This window comes from Phalacrocorax aristotelis, chromosome 19 (assembly GCF_949628215.1).
Source record: "Phalacrocorax aristotelis chromosome 19, bGulAri2.1, whole genome shotgun sequence".
NCBI lineage: Eukaryota > Metazoa > Chordata > Aves > Suliformes > Phalacrocoracidae > Phalacrocorax > Phalacrocorax aristotelis.
Window position 1 is genome coordinate 9,748,688 of NC_134294.1, and position 20,591 is coordinate 9,769,278.

A 20,591-nucleotide genomic window follows, 5' to 3' on the forward strand; every position below is an offset into this window, starting at 1 on the left:
AGTGTTTTAAAAATATTTTGCCATATTAGGTCCTAGGTGTTACCAAATAGTAGATAAAGTTCATCTTTGTAATCAATAATTTTGAGTGTTTATGCTTATAAACATAACACTGTGGGTTGGGTTTTTTTTTTTACTGTCATAACCTCAGAAGACTGTTGTTTGCATTCAATTACATGATAATAGGCTGTTGGAAATATGTTCACAATGTATGTGTAAAAGTAAATATGGCCAGTGAAACAGCATGAGTGTTAGTCCTCAGTACCCTGGGCCTCACCTCTCTCCTTCTTACAGTATCTCTTTAATCAGAAGCTTGTGTCACAAACCAATCAGTCTTAGAAATAGTTTTGGTCTTGTAGGAATCCTGCCAAAAGACTGTAAGGTCCACATAGATGGTTGGGAATATGAGCAACTTCCTAGTTCTCTGATTCACCCCCATAGATGAACAATTTTATGACTTTTAAATAATTGCTTATGAATCATCTGGAGGGCTGTAAAAGAAGATGCATGACACTTGTTTTCGTGCCAATGCCTTTCTCCGACTGTGATAGGATATTAGTGAATCTTAATCAAGGGAGAAGAGCTCTTGCATTAACATCTACAGGGGCACTGGGTCCTCACAGAGGGTAGAAGCGGCACAAAACATGGAATTTCTTTGCTTTCTTTTTCGTGTGAGAATTTTTTGGCTTTGTGTTACCTTTTCATGTCAGTATTTCTTTCCTTGAATCATTGGCCTGTTATTCATGTCTTGATGATTGCACTTTTGTCCATGATTTTACTTTTTCTTATTTTGCGTAGCTTTGAGCTTGTACACTTTCTCACACCTTAACAGCAGTCTTCTCAGCACAAGAGCGTACATTGCACACCTAGGCTGTATTAAATTAGGCTTTGGGTCACAGCCTGAAATGCTGAGTGTTACAGAGGGCTAGAAGAAGTGTCCCCACTACACTCTCCATTTTAATGTGGTCTGCACTGTGAGATGGGCACGAGATCTCTGTGCTCTACAGAGGTGGGGTTTCTTCAGGCTCTTCACAAAATACATTTGATCTTTGTTCTGTTCTGCCTGCTGCTGCTGCTGCGTGTTCTCAAATTTCCCTTCTGAGGAGGTTCAAAAGATGAGGGGCAGTGTCCTAATGGAGCACAGCTCATTTCTGTCACTGAAATGAGTTTCCTCGCTAACTTTTGCCCATTTGTTTGCATGAAAGGACGAGTCATTACCGTTTACAGGATGTCATCAAGCTGTAATGATTCAGCTCTGAAAAAGCTGTATTTACAGTCAGCCAAATGAAACACACAAGTACTCGTAAGTATTTAAAGCAGAGGGTTTGTCCTTCTGATTTTAGAGTAAAATATGGTGGTATGTTCTGAAAACCACTGTGGATGTTCCTATTTAAATTCTGTGTTAGCCAAGAGACTGAGATACATGTAATTCTTGAGTAACATGGCAGATGTCCAATGTTCCAAGAAATCTTGCTGACAAATTTTTTATTGTGTTATGGTCTTTTCTGACTCATTTTGAACAAAAATAACCTTTCATGTTGTACATGATCTTCGGTGACACTGTGAACAAATGCAAATTCTAAATCCTCTTGCATTATTTCTGCAACAGCAGGTCTGTACTTTTTTACATAACGTGAAATTACAAATGCAGTACAGTAATAGCCCTTTTGTATCTCAGTTTCCCATTTTGTAAAATGGAGTGTTTCAGTGGCATTAGAATGGAATACAGTAATACTGTTAAAGCACTCTGTATCATATTACCCATTTGTGAGTTATCAGCGGTGGTGTTTGTCTCCAAACATAGCTTGAAATGCTGTTTGAATAGGATAGTACGGGACATAAGATAGTTTGTACGGGAAAATGTTTTCTTTGCTCACGTAATAGTTTTGACTTGGGAATGAAAATCCTGCTGACTTTTCAAAATATACCCGTATATTAATTCCCATAGTCATATGGGAACTTGAAGATGATTTGAAGACTTTTGACCTTTTTGAAGTGAAGAGCCTGGTCTGGCTGATCTGTGAAAACATGAGATTTGCCTCATAACGTAGAGGAGTCAGGAGTCTACTGGCATAGGTTGCTGTGAACGACGCAACTCATATCCAGTGATGAGGAGAGTACTCGTGGCCAGAAGAGTTGGCCCAGGAATGTTCCTGTCAGCTCGGTGAGGAAGATTTTTGAGTCGTGTCTAGCGATTTTCAGTGTGTCACTGAATTATGTGGTTGGCTGTTTATAGACTGGACAGTCCTCAAGAAATCTGTGCCTTTCCAGTCAGACTGCTGCTGCCTTAGGTCAATGGTAGATTTTTCAGCCTCCTTAATGAGACCAGGAGTTGGATACATGTTAGCCATCTCAGAAGAGTACACAGGTTACTATCCAGTTTGAATGGGGCTCCCATGCTTTTAACCAGCGATAGGACAAGTACTGCTTACTTTATGTGTAAGCAGCTCAGAAGGTGGAAGGCTTGGTTAATACGTGTCTGCTTACTCAGCCCATGGTGGGGGTTTTTGGGTGTCATGTCTCCTTACCCCCACCCCCCAGTTTGGCATTCCCCTTGTATGCTGGAAAAGGTCTTACTTTTTGTTTTTGAGGTTATGATCTTTGAGGAAATTTCCCAGACTGTGCAGGTACACCAGGCTTTTCAGATCCTATAGTAGTTGGTAGTAGTTGGTTAACCTGTGAACTGCATGCTGTGCTTGGGAAGAAACAGAGCAGGAAGGATTTGCCTGTCCAAATACAGACTTCTGCTTTGGAGCTGGTTGTCTTGGTTTCTCCTTGGTAGTCAGTGGAGAGAAACAGGTGTTGCAAGGGAATGACTCATTCCATCCAAGGCTGTGTCCCGATAACTCTGGCTACTCAGGCCATCAGAAACAATGAGGTCAAAGTTTCATCAAAGCAGGATTCATTCATGCCAGGACTAAATATTCCATGTTTTCTTCACGAGCTCAGAGCACGTTTGCAATTAGCTGAAAATTACATTGTTTATTTTGACCCGTGCATATTCCTCTTGAAAGTAATGTTGTGATTGCTATTGTGATAGATTTTCATTGGCGAATCTTGGTGGGTTTTTTTCCCCTTGTGTTAATAGAACAGAGGAAGAAAATACTTACAGGTTAAGAAAGTTTTTGGCTATTTTTAACGGATTAGGTGGCCAAGTGGCTTTCCAAGTGAATTCACACTTCATTGACTGAGAGCAAAACAGCGGGTTGTCCATTCATAATAAGCCAAGAATAAGTGTCTTATTTGTATTAAACAGTTGCTCTTATTTTACCTTCATGCTGGCAAATGCAGCTCTGAAGAACGCAGAATCTGAGTAGCGCCTTCACCGTTTCAAGCGTAGAGAAGTTTTCTGTCACAGGAAGCCCTGCACACTTATGGCTCTGTCTTTGCCATAGCTCTCATTTTCAAGTGTGCCAAAAAAGGCTGGTCCTCAAGGGTAGTGTGAAGAGATTAATCTTTATCCATTAACCTGTCTTGGTGAACAAATCCTGGCAATATTCCTCTTTCAGGATCTTGATAGAATACTCTGACTTCTAACATTCCTTCTAGGATGTGAAACCAGACTGGAAGAATTACTGGAGTGTTAATTTACTACCTGGTGCCTGTCTCCTGGAGGAAGAGGAAAAAACTGGAAAGCAGTAGTCTCCCACTGGAATCTTGGCTCAAGGTGAATAGATGAATGACAACATCTCTGTTCTGCAGTGGGGCCCTCTCTGACCTTTCGCTTCCTGTTGAGTTGTGAAACAACAAAGTAAACATTTAACTGAATGTGGCAGCCTGAGACAATTGGCCCTATTGTACAAGGAATGCCAGTCCCTTCTCTCTCTGCATAAATTCTCTTTGCTGGCAATGCTAATAGAGCTGCAGTGGAAGAAAGCCAGGCCTTTCATTGGGCAAGGCCCAAGTTTAAGCAGAAACACAAGTAGTGTGTCGCTTGGTCCCTGGAAGTGTCGTGGGTGCCGCAGGGCTCCTGAGGATTGCCCATGGTCAGAGCCCTTTCAAAAGTATTTTGTTTGTAGCATAGGAAATTGATTTGCAATACCAAGGTCTTCAAAGCTCTGCCATGGGGGTTGGTGGGAGTGGCTGGATTTGGCATCATGTTTTTTACCAATATAACCACTCCAGAGTGGAATTGCTGAGATGTGTTCTTTGTGTAAAGATAAGTCATTCTTCAAACTTGTTTCCTTGATCTCATGGCACTGCCATGACTCTGCATTCCTAGCTGAGGTAGGCTTCTCAATGTGAATAAAACCACAAGTTCTAAAATGCTATAAATTTACCTGAACTTATTGTTCATCCAACTCAGATGTAAGTAGTCTATTCCTTTGTTCCAGGCTCAGCAGTTCATGTCAGCCTTCAACTGTGCCTTGTGATGATCTGTCATAATGTTGACAGCTACATAACCTCCTGCTGAAGAAGACCTGGCTAATACTGAGGCACTACCACCGACCTTGCATATTTCCAGATATAGTCCATGAGCACATTCTGTCCTGCCTTTGAAATACTGTCTACTGTACATGTAAGTAAACATTACAAGTAGAAAGAGAGAGTCTGGAAACACATTCATTTTAACTGTAGTTCTGCCCATCTGATAAATCTGCTGCCCTATTTTACTTATTGTGGGCTTTTTTTATTTTAGGACAGAATGATAAGTAAATTGCTTTTAAACAGATTACATGTCAGTAAGGATGGTATGTTTAATAGACATTTAATGCACTTACATTTATAAGGAGTTTTACTTTCTCCTCTTGACTGTGCTAGACTGCAGATACCAATCTCTTCTGACTTCCTATAATTAATTTGATAGACTGAATCAGATCTACATGCGGAATACTGTTGCTTTAAAACAGTATTTGTCTTGTGCTAAAAAAAGCAGGGTATCAGCTGCATGAAGATCTGTCTTGTATCCATCCCTTGGTCCCCTGAGAGCCTTTTCCTCTGTACAGCACCTGTATATTCTCAGTCTATTCAGTCAGAGAGTTGTCTTGTGGAGTATTTTGGTTTGCTGTTGTTAGTGTTTTCATATCAAGTGGAAAAAAGATATCTGAAGTGGTGTTCATGTAGGCGAGGGGCACTTTAGTATTATCTGCAGGTTTTCTGCAGTTCTTGTTTATTTTATACACATATCTCCTTAGTATACTGGTGGTCTCTCTGCAGGTGTTTCTGCCAGTGTACCTTTGCAATAACATTTCGTAGTGAAATGGGTTTGTACAGACAATCCTTACCTTAAAAAGTTAAGGGAGTTAGGGACCAATGATATCTGCATCTCTCTCCCACTGAGCTCTCGCTACAGACAGCCCTTGCTTTGGGTTATCCTTGAAATTCATTACTTCTGTCATGTATGCAGAATTAGAATATTTCAGGGAAAATATAAAAAAAAGTCAACAAAACATGTGGTATATATGCTGTTTTCCAGGGGGACTTCTAAATGTCATGTACTTCGATCTGCCAAGTCCTTTGCCTGGTGAGGCAAGCTTGCCCCTTCTCTGTGAGAAAAATTAAAAGCTCTAAAACTGATGCTTCCACAGGTTTTCAAACATATTGCCCCTCTGTTTATTCTTCCATCACCACCCAATGTAAATGAGTTCCTGTTAGTCAATCATTTTTTTATAACCCAGTATGCAATGATGTAATCTCAGTCCGGTGTTCATTAAATCGTTGTACCTTCATGTTCATAACATCATTGTGCATCAGTTCTTTGTCAGGTGGGCACCTGTAAGCTGCCTGGGAGATGTCTTACAGATCCCTTCAAATTCTTGTGACTTAGACCTGCCAAAGTTCTCGTGTCTTCTGTTTCGTGAGGCTCCATTTGAATGAGGATGAACTTCAAGAGCTGTAGTTCAGACAGCAGTCCTGAATTTCAATGAGAGCTTAGTAATTTATTTTCTTCCCGGTTCATTGCTTTCTCACACTTGCCACCATGATCACTGCTATGCTGAGCTAATTTTTTATTATTGCCTGCTAGTGAATCTCCTTGATGGACATGTTGGATTGTATTTCGATGGGTTTTTTGGTAGGTATATTGAAAGTGCACTGTGCAAAAATATTATCGTGTATACAAATCATAATACCTATTCCTTCTGCTTTGTGGCTTAAATGGACCTCTGTGTAGTTTAAAGAAAAAAGAGAAAAGGAGTCCAAACAGCTGAACTCAGAGCTGTCCAACTCCTAGCAGTGAATGTTACAGCCTAAGGCTGGCTTTGCTGGAAGCACAGACAGGACAAAGCCACTCCTGTGTGTTTTTCTTCTTTGTAGCAAGTTGATTAATTCCTCAAGTAGAATTTTGACCAGGACTGGGCATGGAAATCCTACCTTGCCTTTCCTTGTGTGGATGAAGGACTATGGGGGGAGTTTGTGTTGCCAACAAATGCCAGATGCTGATTGATGCTTCTTCCGTTCTAGTCACTTTAAAAAGTTTTAAGTTTATGCAAATGAGCTGCTGTGCCCTCTTGCTTTTACCACAGTTGAAATAATGGAGTCTAGTAGAAGCAACGAATGTCTAGTAGAAGCAATGAAACCAGATGGAACAGTATCTTGCTGTTTTGTGTATTGTCATGCGACAAATTTAATTGTGTCTGTCTCACTTTCTGTCTCCGTTTTATTTTTTCACTGTAGTTGCACTGATTTTTTTCCAGAGCTTTCCAAGGCGTGTTCCTAATAGTACACCTTACAGGCTTCCCTGCCTGTATTGCTTTGGTTTTGGGTAACTGTCTCTAAACAGAAAATGTTCTCCAAAGTCAGGGGAGGGGAAAAAAAAAAAAAAAAAAAAAAAGAGTTAATTGACTTTAGGGGCTAGAATGTAAGAGAGGAGTCATATCGCACAGAGATATGCAAAAAGTTTTGTCCTTTCGTGCCTTTGGGGAAAGTGGCTCTTTGCTGCTGGTGCTAGGTGTTACCTGAATGCTGCGTGGGATTGCCCTTCTGTGTGTGTGCAGCACTGCAAGTCACGGTCAGTGTTTTTGCTCATGTGTTCTTTCCCTACTTGTTCCAGAGATATAGCCTCTCTGCTTTAGTCTTTCATCTCCAAAAGATCATTTTAACTTCTCAACATTTAATGGAAGACTATGCAGAGGGATGGCTTAAAAACTTTGTTCAGCTCCTTCCCTCTTGGGAAGGTTTACTGGTGTCCTGTTGTCAAGCAAAACACAGCTCTTTTTTTCTGGAAGAAAAATTTATGATTCTTCCTGCCTGTTTAAATTCACTTGGTCCTTCTGGAGTTCATCCAATACTAAGTTTTCAGACCTGAAACGAAATGCTGTCATTGGTTTGTTTAGACCTATCTCAAGCAGGACAGTTTTAAAGCTGTATTTTTAAAATACTTTTCTGCTTCTCTAAAGAGCATCATAGGACTGACTACAGGTATTTTTTTGATACACCATAGCATTACTGCTGAACTTCTGGATTGTCTCTGACTTTTCCAGGAAAACTACATGTAAATTGTCAGGATCAAAGATTGAAAATACATATACAGACATACATGCATACATGCACGCATACATATATGAGAACACACACATATATACGTATATGAACACACACATATATATGTGTGTGTGAAAACAAAAACCAAACAACCAAAAAACCCCATAAGTCTTTCCTTGAAGAAAAGTATTTCTAAAAAAAATATTAAAGGCACAGTATTTGAAAAACAAAGATGATTTGTTACTAGTGCTTCTTACTGTGAGGTGATTATTCTGTTATTTGAAATGTATAAACACTGTCTGGGCTTCTTCCTGAGGATTTTATCCAGCTCAAAATCACTCTTTGCCTTCAGAAATGACTGAATAAAACTTTAGGTCTCTGTGGTGTCAGAACACAGCAAAATATCACATTGGTCTTCTCTAGATTTAAATCCAAAGAATTTTCTCTTTCAGGATCCACCTGCCAGGCACCTTTTGTTACCTACAAAAGTTAGCTCTGTAGAAGTTTGAAGTGTGTGATGCTTTTAAAGTGAACTTGTGGAATCTAAAAACACTAAGGTAGCGCAAGAGACAAAGCTCTTGCAGTGGCTGCACAAGAACCTCGCAGGAGTGCCGAGTTGCTGGAAGGAAGGGGCGGGTACTGGGACAAGGGAAGGGGGTTTGGATGGCAGAACTGTGGAGAGGAGGAAATGAAAGACAGGGACTGTCCTCTCCTGCACCTCTTCTCCTGGAGGGGAGAGAAGGTATGTACAAGCCCAGACGTTTTTCAGCCGTGAAATTTAACATTTATTTTTACCCCTGCCTTTCCTCCAGTCTTCAGCCATTCGGTCATCTATATGTATATCCTGCTTCTCACCAGAAACAGCTGTGCTGCCCCAGGGATCTCTACTTTGCTTTTTGTGGAAGTGTTAACAAAGCCATTTCCTTGTTTTGTCTCCTGCAGTTCTAAAAAAGAATAGCAATTTAAACATGCTACAGGAGGTTTTATGCAAGCCTAAAATATGCCTTATGGATAAGACTATTGTGCTGTTATTTCTTCCGATGGCTTTACTGTCACGAAATTTTCGCAGCAGCTGCGAGCATATAGGTTTAGAGTGGATGTTGTCGATCATACAGGCTGTAAAAAGACTTAAAATTGAAACACAGTCTGCCAGATCTGTAACTGAAACTTAGGCTTTAAGGGAAACATTGAGGTTTTGGGAGTGGGCTTTTATACTAGTCTTTTACCCTCCAAAGGTGTCCAGAGATGTCAGTGCTACCTGAATTTTAATGAAATGAAATTATAGGGTACCAAGGAGGAAAAGGGGGACATTAGTTTCTGTTTTCTCCTGTTAATAGGGAGATGATTTTTACTTGAAATGAGACCTTCGGTTGTGTGAGGTAACTTCATTTTTTTTCCTCAATAAATAGTATTCCTTTGAATAAAAAGCCCTGAGTTCTCAGACCACCTATTTAATATTTTGATGTCCTAATATTTGCCTTCAAATAAATGGAAATATTAGTATTAAGGTGTAATATTTAGTTTCATTTAATTTCTGTATTATGAGGATTACTTGGGAAATAGGGTTAATGACAAAGCAAGAGATTTTGATTGTCAGAATTTCATGATTCATGTTCCTGAAAATTGCTTTTTAGATGGGCATTTGAGGATTTGATAAGGATGAGTACAATTCCATCTATGACAATTTCTACCAAATTAATAAGAAATGTAGTCTAAGATACAATTTTTTTCACGTACATTTTGGAAGATAGGAGGCTGTTGTGCAAGAATGCTCCACGTCTAACCTTGTCAAGTTTGCCTCTCCACACTTTCTGTCAGGTGGTTTCTCTGAGCAAGCATGGCAGCTGGTGCGTTATTTCACAGGAGTCTGTTGTGACAGGAGGCAAAAGAGAATTTTACTGGCATGAGTTCAGGACAGCAGAGAACTGTAAATCAGGCAGGAACCGCAAAATCCATTTAAACCTGGGTTCCACTACTGCTGCTGCTCACAGAGCTTCTTTCTTTGATAGGTCCATAAATTCAGTTTTCTGCTAAAACGGCAGCGTCACAAGCGGTGTGGTATGTATTTGGTATTTCTTCATTGGTCAATATCCAAGCCTGCGCAGGCAGGCCAGGTAGAAGTCAGTTTACAAAATCAAACTGACCCAAGTGCAGCATCAACAGAACAAAATTAGGTGGTCAGGAGAGATAACCAGTCTTAATAGCCAGTTCTAGTGCATGCCGCTCTGCAGCAAACTGTGTGAGTTCAAAATGCCTTGCAGTTAATGTTGCTTCAGGAGCTCAGTTTGCACACTCATGCACACACAGTGGTAACGAGAGTTTGTCTCAGAGTCACGTCCAGTTGGTCAGTTAGAATGGTATTCATTCACAGTGATCCCAATGGCTCCAAATAATACCATTTCGTTCATATTCATCCTAAATGCAAAATTTTGGGATATATAAAATACCTGTGTTAGTTCCACATTAAGTGACACAAATGTCCTCAGGAGCGCTGCGCTGCAGTCAGCAGATCCTTTCTCATTACTGCCCCAGCGTTCAAGCCACCAGCATTCTTACTGGATATACTGTGTGTGTTAATTAGCATGAGCTTTTTAAAATATGTATAAGAAATAGTGTCCCCGACCAGAAAAGGCAGTATTTGTTGCTCAGAAAATCAGTAATCAAACCTTTAATTGTTTTTTATGTAGGATAAATAGTCTTTTATTAGGATTATGTGCTCATGCTTCTACAGATTTAATCTATTTTATGATGAAAGATTAAAACCACAAATCCCATTTAATAGTGGATCTCCAGCAATAAGTAAGCTATGTCATTTTATGGCTGATGTCCAACACGGGAGTTAATGGTAAGGACACTTTTGTACCTGTTCCACAATGAAATTAAGACTAACCTGAGTACTGCAGGTAAGACAGGAATCAAATGCTTGCTTATACATGGGGAACAAGGCTAAACCTTCCAAACAGCAGCACTTAGTCTTAGAATGGATAAATCATTTTGCAATAATTTTGCTAATTATTAATTTATCTGCTTACTTGCAGAATAGGTCTCTTCAGACTATAACGTCCCTCTAAAATGTTTTATTGTAAACTCCTGATGGTCAGTCCTGGTTCCTTTGTGCTATGGTATTTGTTTGCTACAAAGAATATGTGCATTTGGTTTGAAATGGCATTTGTTCAATACACTTATTTACTGGCTCTTATTATAAAACATAACTCCACATGAGTATAGCTTTTGAATTACACAGTTTATTCTTATTCTGGGGATCTGGAAATATTGAGGGTTTTTTTGCTGTTGTGTTGTTTTTTTTGTTTGTTTTTTTTTTTCCAAGTGTGCTGACAGAGTTTCAATAATTCAATAATAAACACAGGCGAGGCAGAGGGAGAAGCATTGAGGCACTCTGTAAACTTTGTGCAACATGGTAGAAATCAGAGTGAATAAAAACCTGTTATCCAACTTGTGAAAGCATGAATCAGCTAGATGGGGCTTGAAAGAGGGTTTGCTGCTGTTGGAATATTCCCGTCTCCAGGAGCCATCATGCATGCTCTCTGGGTTATGCATTGGTCAGGAGGCAGCAGTGGTAGAACCCAGAATTTTTGTGAAAGTTATCCATGAATCTGTGGCGTTAGCAGTTTAGTGGTAAGTGTACTTTTAATATGTTCTGCTCGTAACAGTGTCAGTGATTTGGAGCTGTGTTTGGTGGTTTCCTAATATTTGGAAGTAGAAACATAGTAAGAGTCTTTGAGATTAGTTTAACGTTCCCCAAAACCCAAAACCTTCTGCACAAACCAGAAAAACCCAGCCCTTTAGTATGAAACATTAATGCTACAACCTTAGCATGAAAATACAGAAAAACAAACAGTTACCACATTTGCTGATGTATAAGAAAACACAGCAGCAGCACTGGATGAATAGCCTCTTATGAGCAGTTAGTCTTAACAAATATACCAGTGTGTTGGCCTGTCCCCTTCAGTTTTTTACTGTCTTTGGAGAGGCGAAGGGTTTCCCGTTGCAGGCGGGGCACAAGGTTATCTGTTCGTACGTCTTATAAGCAGGTTCCTTTTATTCTTCAGGAAACTACAGTAATACAAAATCTACTGATCAGTTTTAAATTGCCATAGGGTTTCCAGAGCAAGACAAAAATATACATGTGTAGTCTGGATTCAGTCCAAAGCATCTTTACCTCCGAACTGGTTTAGGCCAGAGAGACAGGATGTTCCACAGAGCAAAATCCCATGTGATTAAAGAGCATGAACAAACACAAAGTATATTATTAACAAAACACCAGACTGCATTTCATGTTGGGTTTTCTGGCTGGTGACCCATGGAGTTGACTCAAAAAGTTAACAGAGAGACAAAGGTCCAGTCGGTCATAACTAATAATCACAAAAGACTCCCTGAAGCCTTCTTCCTGTATGGTGGTCTTAAAAAGCTGTTCACGGTGTTCCCGACAGCAGTACAAATACACCACAGTGAGACTCTGTGCTTAGGAATGTGTGCAGAGAGAAAGTTACGGCATCTGCTGTGGAGGGGTTTTACCTTGATTCACCATGCTAGCCTGTGTCTAGCAATTAGGCTCCCTGTTATCTCCAGGCTCCTCATGCTGTCAACAACACCTTTCAATTTCTCACTTGTGTTCTGACTCCCAGGCCTGTCAGTGCCATTCTGTCTGTCCTGCCTTGTGGTGCCTTCCATTTTCAGGATGTGGCTGATACCTCCACATCCTGACAAGCAGCTGTCTAGGCCACGATCTGTATGGGCAAACTATGAGTCACTCTGCTTTGTGATGAGGATGCATGTAGTAGATGCACGAGGTGAAGGGTATGTGGTGTTTGGAGACTTGTGGAGCACTTGACTAGCAGCTGACAGGAAATTTTGGTCATAAGCAGGTAGATAAGATGGAGTAGTCTTGGATGGTCCTGTGCAAGGAAAAGAAAAAAAAAAAAAACCTGAACCTTTTTTTTGCGAATGTTGGTAGCACTGGGAGATTCTGCTTGTGGAAATTTGCATACCTTTGACCCCAGAAAGCCTGAAGAGATCCACAAATCCTCACTATGTAAAAGTTTCTTCAAGAATTCAGTCAAAAAGTGTCGGAACTGCTGTGTCCCATCCTGTCCATGTGCATGCCTTTTCCTAGGAGGCTGCACTTCTGCTCTCTTCCTCTGTGAGCAGAGGGCTGAGGTGCCAGTGAGCCTGTGAAGCTGCGTGAATCCTGGTGGTGCTTCACAAAAACTGCCGCCTTCTCTCTGGGCAGTGTGTGGGGATCTCGGGAAGGGGAGCATCAGGCCCGTTTGCATTTATATTTAGTATGTTAGTATATATTAGTATATTAATATAGTATGCTAATACACACTGTACTAAGTATAGTAATTAGTATATATTAGCATTATAGTAACAGAAGGTTACTTTATTACAAATGGACTTAAGGATCCTGGGTTTTCCTTTTCAGGGCTTCAAAATACTGTCAGTTTTCCCATTTGTATTTAACACTTAGCCAAACAGAGAGCTCTAGCTGTAGTTTAACTCCTGTTTAGTGTTGCAGGCTCATCATCTTTAACATGCATTTTAGCCAGGAGGGGAAGGAGCGTTGGGTGCTGTGGAAGCAGTGGGTGTCGGATCCCTGGCAGGCAGTGCGCTGCTGTTGAGGATGGCGGCTTTTCCTGTACTGCCCACAGCATCACTCAGGAACGTGTCTCCTCCCTCACAGAGGTGCCAGCTGCCTTCCCTTCCCGCCCCATCCCCACTGTTAGTCAGCAGATGCTCTCCACTCCTCCATATCCGAAGGAGAAGATGTTTTTGCTAACGCTACCTCGCTGTTCTCTGTTAACTAACTCGTCTTTGTTATTGCTGAAAATGAGATTTCCCGAGGCACTCTGGGCATGGGGTTGCTTTGAATGTAAGGAGAGGTACTGTGGAGCAGCACGTATCGGAGCTGCAAGGGGAGGCCCTGGGGTGCCTGCCCCGAGCGGGGGGGGTGGGGGGGTGTGTGTGTGAGCGTGAGTCACAAGCCGCAGAACCGGGAGGGCAGGGGCGTCAGCGCAGTTCGTGCTTGAATCACTCTCAGCCGGCAGCAGGTCAGCTGGCGGATGGCTGCAGCCTGAAGTGAAAGCTTTCAACTCGCCAGCCGGCACACGGTTCCAGAAGTGAATATCTGCATTTCATCAGCGTCTTGTATTGTCTCTCTGAGAAATGGTATTCAGTTGCAGGTAATTGGTAGTGCTTCGGTTTCCTGTGGCTTTCCACCTATTCATTCGTGTTGGGTCAGCTCAGCTGCTTTATAAACATGGAAATGTGCTGGAAATCTGATGAGCTTGCAACACAAAAGAAAACCTAAAATGCTTTGACATCTCAAACGCCAGAACTGTGGGGCTTTCTACCAAGCTCCGGTTCAGGTTTACGTGTAATGGTGAAATTAAAGCTTGGTGCTTCTTTCGGGCTCACACAGAGAAATAGTTTTTAGGTACTGCAAACAATTAAAGGACCAGATTATTATTCAGTGCTTGCATTCTTCAAAAAAAGACAAATATGTGGGAATCCTGTAGCTGTCTAGAGGAAACTGCGGTACCAGTGAAGTCAGCTGGCCTAGAAATTGTTTCACGTGTCCTTGGTATGAAAATGCACTGGAGTTTTGCAACAAAATGGCAAACATCAGGTACCATGACCTGTTTTCTAACCCTGGGACAAGATTAAATTTGAACTGGTGACAGGTATCAGAATATTTGCCTAAGCAAACATGGTAAAAGTTGTGTTAAGCCTTTGGAATGTTCAGTCACCCACTTTTGCATGATTTGCATGATAAAATCTCAAGGAATGGAATAGAAACACTTTTCATATGTAAAGTAACAACCATCAAGTTCTTCCAGAACGTTCTATCTTTATACCGAAATGTTCGGCAGATTTTTCTGTAAGTTAGGTGGAGTAAAAAGGCAAATTTACCATCTTAAATGCGGTTTTCTGATTGTGTCCCAAATACATTAAGCTACAATGATGTTTCCTTAACCCAAACGTTTTGAAGTTAAAATTGCTTTTACTTGGAGTTCTGTCACTATTGGTGTTACAGCATTTTATTTACTAGCAGGAAAGCTCTAGTCAGAGGCCATAAGTCACAGGTTTTTGTCTCTTCATCTCTCCTCCTTGCAAGACCTCTGAAATTCTGTGTGACTCTTAATAGTATTCCTGTTTTTTAGTGAACAGTTTTCAGTGGTGCAGACTTCAAGGTATTTTAGCTATTTCCTGGCTATTGTCTCCAAATGCTTGAGAGGTTCTTTTGCCTGGGTACCCCACTGCACTGGTACTGGATGTTGTTTTACAGCCCAACATCCTCCCAGCTCAGTGTTCGTCCATGAAGAAAACTCCACTACCTTTGACGTAGGTGCTCCGATCAGTCAAAAGCTGTGGAGCATCTTTGGCCAAATGCAGAACCCCAAGCATTTCTTATTAAGGCCTTTGGTGAAAATGTTGGTGCCTACGGCTTCCTGGGAAGCTGAGCAGTTTGGTGAGACTGTGATGCAGGGGTCTGCCAGGTAGTGCCTAGGTGGCAGCTGCTTGCTTTTGGAACACCCTCCCTCCTCCTGCAAAAAAGGGAGTTCCTTCTGTGTTCGGAGTGGTGTTGAGCTCTTAGTCCTGGATTGATTGTCCTATTTATACTTCTAGAGATTAGCTTTCTCCCTGACCTGTGGAGCTTCCTTATTTTTCAATGAGTTGCAGAAACTCAGTGTCAGCAATCAGACCTTCAGACATCTCATAGGGCTCTGGGGTGCTGAGTCACTAATATCTTGCCTTTGGTATTATTTAAACATTAGTCTGAGTTGTTGGTTTTAAGTGATGATATGATATCATCATCTTGCAGCAAAAATAACTATGAGAAATATCTACCTTTTCTGTATTACTGTTGACTGTTTTTACCCTATGAATGTAGTAATGGACGATGTGATTATTACAGATGTTTTTATAGATTGTTATATTTGTTTTAATCCTGATGTATTTAAGCGCTTCTGATTGTCTGCTGGAATGTGGGGGGTTTTGGTGGGCTTTTTGGTTGTTGTGGGGTTTTTTTCGTTTGATTTGGGTTTTGGTGGTGGTTTTATTTTTTTTTTTTCTTCCTCACTACCTCTTACTTCCATTGTCTGTTTCCCAAGCTGGTTATGTATAGTTGCTGCTGTTTTAGCTCCTTTCTGGCTTCCATTAATCCTGAATTTCCAAGATTGTCAATACCACGTTTGGGACAACTGTTTTCTAATTAAATACACCTCTTTTGAACTGCCCTGATTTATAGGATCCAACCAAGAAAAAATGTATTTTAAATACAATTTCTGATCACTACAGATGCACCTTTTCCTGCCACAGGTATAGTTGGCAGCCCAAGGTTTGGCTACGAACCTACTTTGTTTCTTGTTTTTCAGGTCAAAGTAACATCCAGTCAGACTTTGCATGGCATGAAGCAGAAACAGGATTTTCTAGCATGGTGAGTACTTTCAGAATCACAGGCTGATGATTTCTAATGACCAAGAATTCAGGAGACACTGCATCCTAAGTAAAAGCAAGAGGGGGTCAGTAATTGCAGAGTAAATTCTGTTTCACCTCCACCTGTTTTATAGGTGGCTTCAGGGAGGAATTTAGGAAAAGGCACATTGCGGAATGACTTAATGTGAGCTTTCATGATGATCGCAAGGAGCACTACCAGGGGAAGTTCACAAATGGAGTTTTGAAGGAGCTATTTAAAATGATAATATGGGTAGGGATTTAATGATGGTGTTCATGAGAAGACCTTAAATAGGGATCATGTAGCAGAGGATGTTTTTCCCTTTAGCACTCGCTGTCTTTAACTTCAGTTGTAAACTCCTTTCTCTTTGGTCACTTTGCTAGGTGTAGACTTCTCAAGCCTCTTTTGGCTTTTTTTCGCTTCCACAGCTGAACACAGACCAGAAGTGTCTCTTTCATCAGTTTTTAGTTTGCTGCTTTTCCAGGCCATTTTCACTGAGTGGTTCCAGGAAAAGCTAGATAAGAACTTGCAAAGTCGCAGAGTTCATCTATTTCATCTGCTTGGCCCAAGGCAGGCTCTAATAACCCTAACCCGCTCTCAAGCATCCTGGCAGGTGATCTTAAAAGTCTCCAGTGATAGAGACTCTCCTATCTCCCTCAGCAATTTAAAATTATTTTTAATAGAAATTTTTGCCCCCTTTCTAACTTACAAATAATAATTCAAATAAATAAAACAACACTATTTCATTAATTGTACTCAGGTTTCGACATGGGCAGCAGCGGGAGAGCGCTATGACCTTGACTGCCTTAGCTTCATTTTGTGTTCTGGAGTGACCCACCAGATGAAAGGGCATAATTAAGGTATGGGTAGTTTGCTGCAGTAATTGACCCCCCTGCTCACCTCTTGGCCCCTTGATTTTTCTTTAAGGTTCTGTACCCTGGAGAATTCTCATTTATTCTGACATGCTGTCCTGATCTTTGCTCATGCTGGTTTCATGAACGAAAATTTATTTCCCGTCTCCAGTGAGGTTTGTTAGTAAAACTGGTGTTACAGATGGGAGAGAGACAGGAAAGGGACTAAATTAGACCCGGAGACCCACACAGATAAATGATGTGCAGATTAGGGTCACATTTCACAGCAGGGCATACAGTAATGATTTACCTTGGAAGGAATAAAGCCTTAAAACCACACACAGAGGTAGTGTATTTACTAATATTGTTTAAAATTAAGCCCCAAAGGCAGCACAGTGAATGTCAAATTTTTATCCAAACTCTAAGTATCTGTCCATCTGGTACTTTTTCTTGCAGTGTAGCCTGGGGTCACTGTGATCCAGAAATAGGAGTCTGAGAAAAGCCACCATCTATAAGAATGCTTTAAGTCACTTTCAAGCTGTGAGGGAATGAGGGTTTGAATTGGCTAAGAAAGTTTTGGGATTAAACTACGTAGGGGAGGCCTCCTATGGTACTGGATTTTTACCAGAGTTTTATTGTCTTTTATTTGTCTGCTGTCTCTTTTGTCCCTAAAAACCTAGTGCAAGAAGCAGATCATGAGAGAAAATACAATTGGATGATGGACCTGGTTTGCTGTAGAGGAATAATTTACTTTTGCATTGCTTACTTGCCTCCTGTCTTCTGATTTACTGTGACCTGCAAGGGAACATTCTTCTACCACAGCCAAGGCATTCAGGCGGAGCTAATTGAGCAATTAAATTATCAGGTGATGGAAGTAAAAATCTCATCCACACAGTGGATGGATTTAGCAATCTGACTCCTTTTTAGTTTAACTTACTATTATGTAATGTGTGTGTTGCTACATAGGTGTACGCTCTGTGCAAAACAAAGTGGTAAGCAGCTGTTCTGACATACCCTTTAGCTGACATGGGATTCATGACTTCTGTCAACTGACCATAGAAGGAGGTGACAGCTGGGGTTTCTGAGGGTAAACTGTGAATGTGGACAGTCAATTTAGTAGGGCTTCCCTTCCCAACTCTTCCTTTCTTGGAAGTCTCCTGTCAGGAGTTTGTAGCTGTGGCTGAGCTAACAGATATGTGAAAAACCCTCCTTTCCAGTCGGGTACATTTCACCTCTAAGTAGCCATTGAGGACCGTGCAAAGCTCGGTAGTGTCCAAGTGCTGGTGGGCTTATACAGAATTGCAAAGGGAAGCAAACTCCATTTTGGTGAAGAATAATGATGATGACGATGACGGTCTGGCCGAAGATCCATTTGATATGACAAGTAGAGGCAATCTAAGATTCATGTGTTTTCTGAGAACGTCGTAGAGATGTGATGTTTGTCTATGCCAGCTGTCCAACTCAGCAATTCTGGGAATGATGTCTGTAATAAAAGCATACAGAATTCTAGCTCCCTCTTCCTGTACAGAACTGCTACTACACAGATTGTTGTTCTAGCTGCGAGATCAGTAATGGTAAAAAACACACCTGTCCACAGCAATGCTGTCCTTATTAAACAGGTAGAGGACAGGGCACTAGAAACACTGTTGCGGCAGAAAACGCAGGGAAGCCTGAAACCCTAGAGTGAGGCACTAAAAAGGATGCAACGTGCTTAATGGGACAAACTTCTGCAGTGATGTTAGACCAGGGTGTAATGAAGAAAATGCTGCTGCTGGATGGATCTGCTTTGTTTCCACAGCAGGAGTTCTGTGTGTTGGTCTGATCTCCTAATTTTGTAATCTGAGACCCTATTAGAATAGAGTGGGCAGAGAGAGTCTCTTTTGGCTTTGTAGAAAGGTTTGATTTGAAATTAAAGAGGACATTGCAAAAGGTCGTGAACGTTGACTCTGCAGGTTAAAATAGGTTGTTTCCTTCCCTTTTATTGCTAATAGAGAAGGGCTTAAAAGAGTCTTAAGTGTTTCTGCCCTGTTGAAATTCTCATGGGAAGGTAATTCTGAGGGGATATCCAGACTTGGTGTGGCCCAGTATGCTTTAAAGTTGAGGAAGAGACTAGCCCTCGTCATCTGTTCTTTGGGGGAGAATGTGTAGTATGCATGGAGGTCCCAGGACCAGTGTTTTAAGATGTCTGTGTGCTCCTGTATCTGTGAGCTGGGTGTCCAAGCGTTATTGTCGCTATCACCTGTGGAAAGTAAAGGGCAGGGCCTGTCTGAGGTTCATAGACTAGATTTTGTGGCAACGTTTCTCCTTAGGCAAGTGGGTGGCTTGAGAAGCTGTGCAAAGGTAACAGGTTAATCTGCAGGAAGACGCTTGTATCAAACCTGTTTTTCTCCTATCCACCTTGCCCAGAAACAAAAAATTGTGACAAAAATCTACTTGATGTTATATAAATTTCAAATATTAATTTTCACCTCTGTCTTTTATGACTATTCTTCAGCTGTGAAATCTGATCTCTGTATCATACAGTGAAGACATTTATTTGATACTTGGAATTTAATTAAGCCCATATGCCAGTATCTTAGAATGTCCCCTTCGTTTTTGATCAAAAAGTTCTCCCATTTCATTATCTCCATGTATCCTGATCCCATAAGCTGGTCACTTGGGCACAGGAAGGTTGTCTAGCATTTTGGCCAATGTGAAAAGGAGATCCAGGAGAATAGGGTCTGTTTGAAGAGATGGGTTTGAGATTATCATGTCCTTCTCTCTGACCATAAGACCTCAGAAGGAGATTTTTTTGACTTTGCAAGAGATGGTAAATTGGTATAGTGTGGAGTGGATGTGATCTCTGTTCTGTCTTTGAGAAGAGATTGGTTAGATATGTGCAGAACTGTCTTCCTTATGGCTGCAAAAGACCATTAATCTTGTAGACTGAGCTCTCATATAGCAAAAACATCTTCCACCCGTGTTCTCTCTTCCTCCAGTGATCTCTGTTTGACTAATGCATGTGTTCCACAGAAGCATGCATATCTACTGCCTCCCTTGGTAGCTTATTACAGAATCACAGAATGGTAGGGGTTGGAAGGGACCTATGGAGAGCATCTCATCCAAACCCCATGCTTGAGCAGGTACACCTAGAGCAGGGGGCACAGGATTGCATCCAGGCAGGTTTTGAATATAGCCAGGGAAGCAGACTCCACCCACCAGCTCTCTGGGCGGCCTGTTCCACTGCTTTGTCACCCTCACAGCAAAGGAGTTTCTCCTCATGTGCAGGTGGAACTTCCCATGTTCCAACTTGTGCCCGTTGCCCCTTGCCCTGTCTTTGGGCACCACTGAAAAGAGTCCAGCCCCATCCTCTTGACACCCACCCTTCAGATATTTATAAGCATTGATAAGATCCCCTCATAGTCTTCTCTTCTCCAGGCTGAACAAACCCAGGTCTCTCAGCCTTTCCTTATAAGAGAGATGCTCCAGTCCCCTGATTATCTTTGTAGCTCTCTGATGAACTCCCTCCAGTAGTTCCCTGTTTTTCTTGAACTGGGGAGCCTAGAACTGGATGCAGTACTCCAGATGTCACCTCACTAGGGTGGAGTAGAGGGGAGAAGATTGCAATGGTTTATCTGTTCTAACTCTGAAAAACATGTATTTTACTTGTAATTTGAATTTGTTTAGCTTTAATTTTCAGCTGTTGGTTGGACCAGCTGCTTTAGAAACCCTTGCTCTGTGTCTTATTCAGGAATTCAACAGATAGAATTCTTTAATTAGTTTATTGCAAAATGTTTTCCAGCTCATCAATCATATCTGCCATTCTTCACCCTGCATTTTTCAATGCTGTCTTTCACTTATGG

General features: G+C 41.3%; 1 protein-coding gene and 1 long non-coding RNA gene across 3 annotated transcripts in view; one reads left to right on the forward strand and one right to left on the reverse strand.

Moving 5' to 3' along the window:
• The window catches only part of SLC45A1 (solute carrier family 45 member 1), an 81,381-nt gene that overhangs the window by 35,197 nt on the left and 25,593 nt on the right, over positions 1-20,591 (forward strand). For both annotated transcript variants that reach the window (XM_075114049.1, XM_075114050.1), the window contains exons 4-7: positions 3,547-3,664; positions 4,332-4,516; positions 15,819-15,880; positions 16,659-16,758. The gene's annotated coding sequence lies outside the window, so the exon portion shown is untranslated. The remainder of the gene's footprint in view (positions 1-3,546; positions 3,665-4,331; positions 4,517-15,818; positions 15,881-16,658; positions 16,759-20,591) is intronic.
• Positions 1,466-3,551, reverse strand: LOC142066545 (uncharacterized). Its single transcript, XR_012663735.1, has 2 exons — positions 2,575-3,551; positions 1,466-2,312 (listed from the first exon to the last, which is right to left on the reverse strand). It is a non-coding gene; the product is annotated as an uncharacterized LOC142066545 (long non-coding RNA).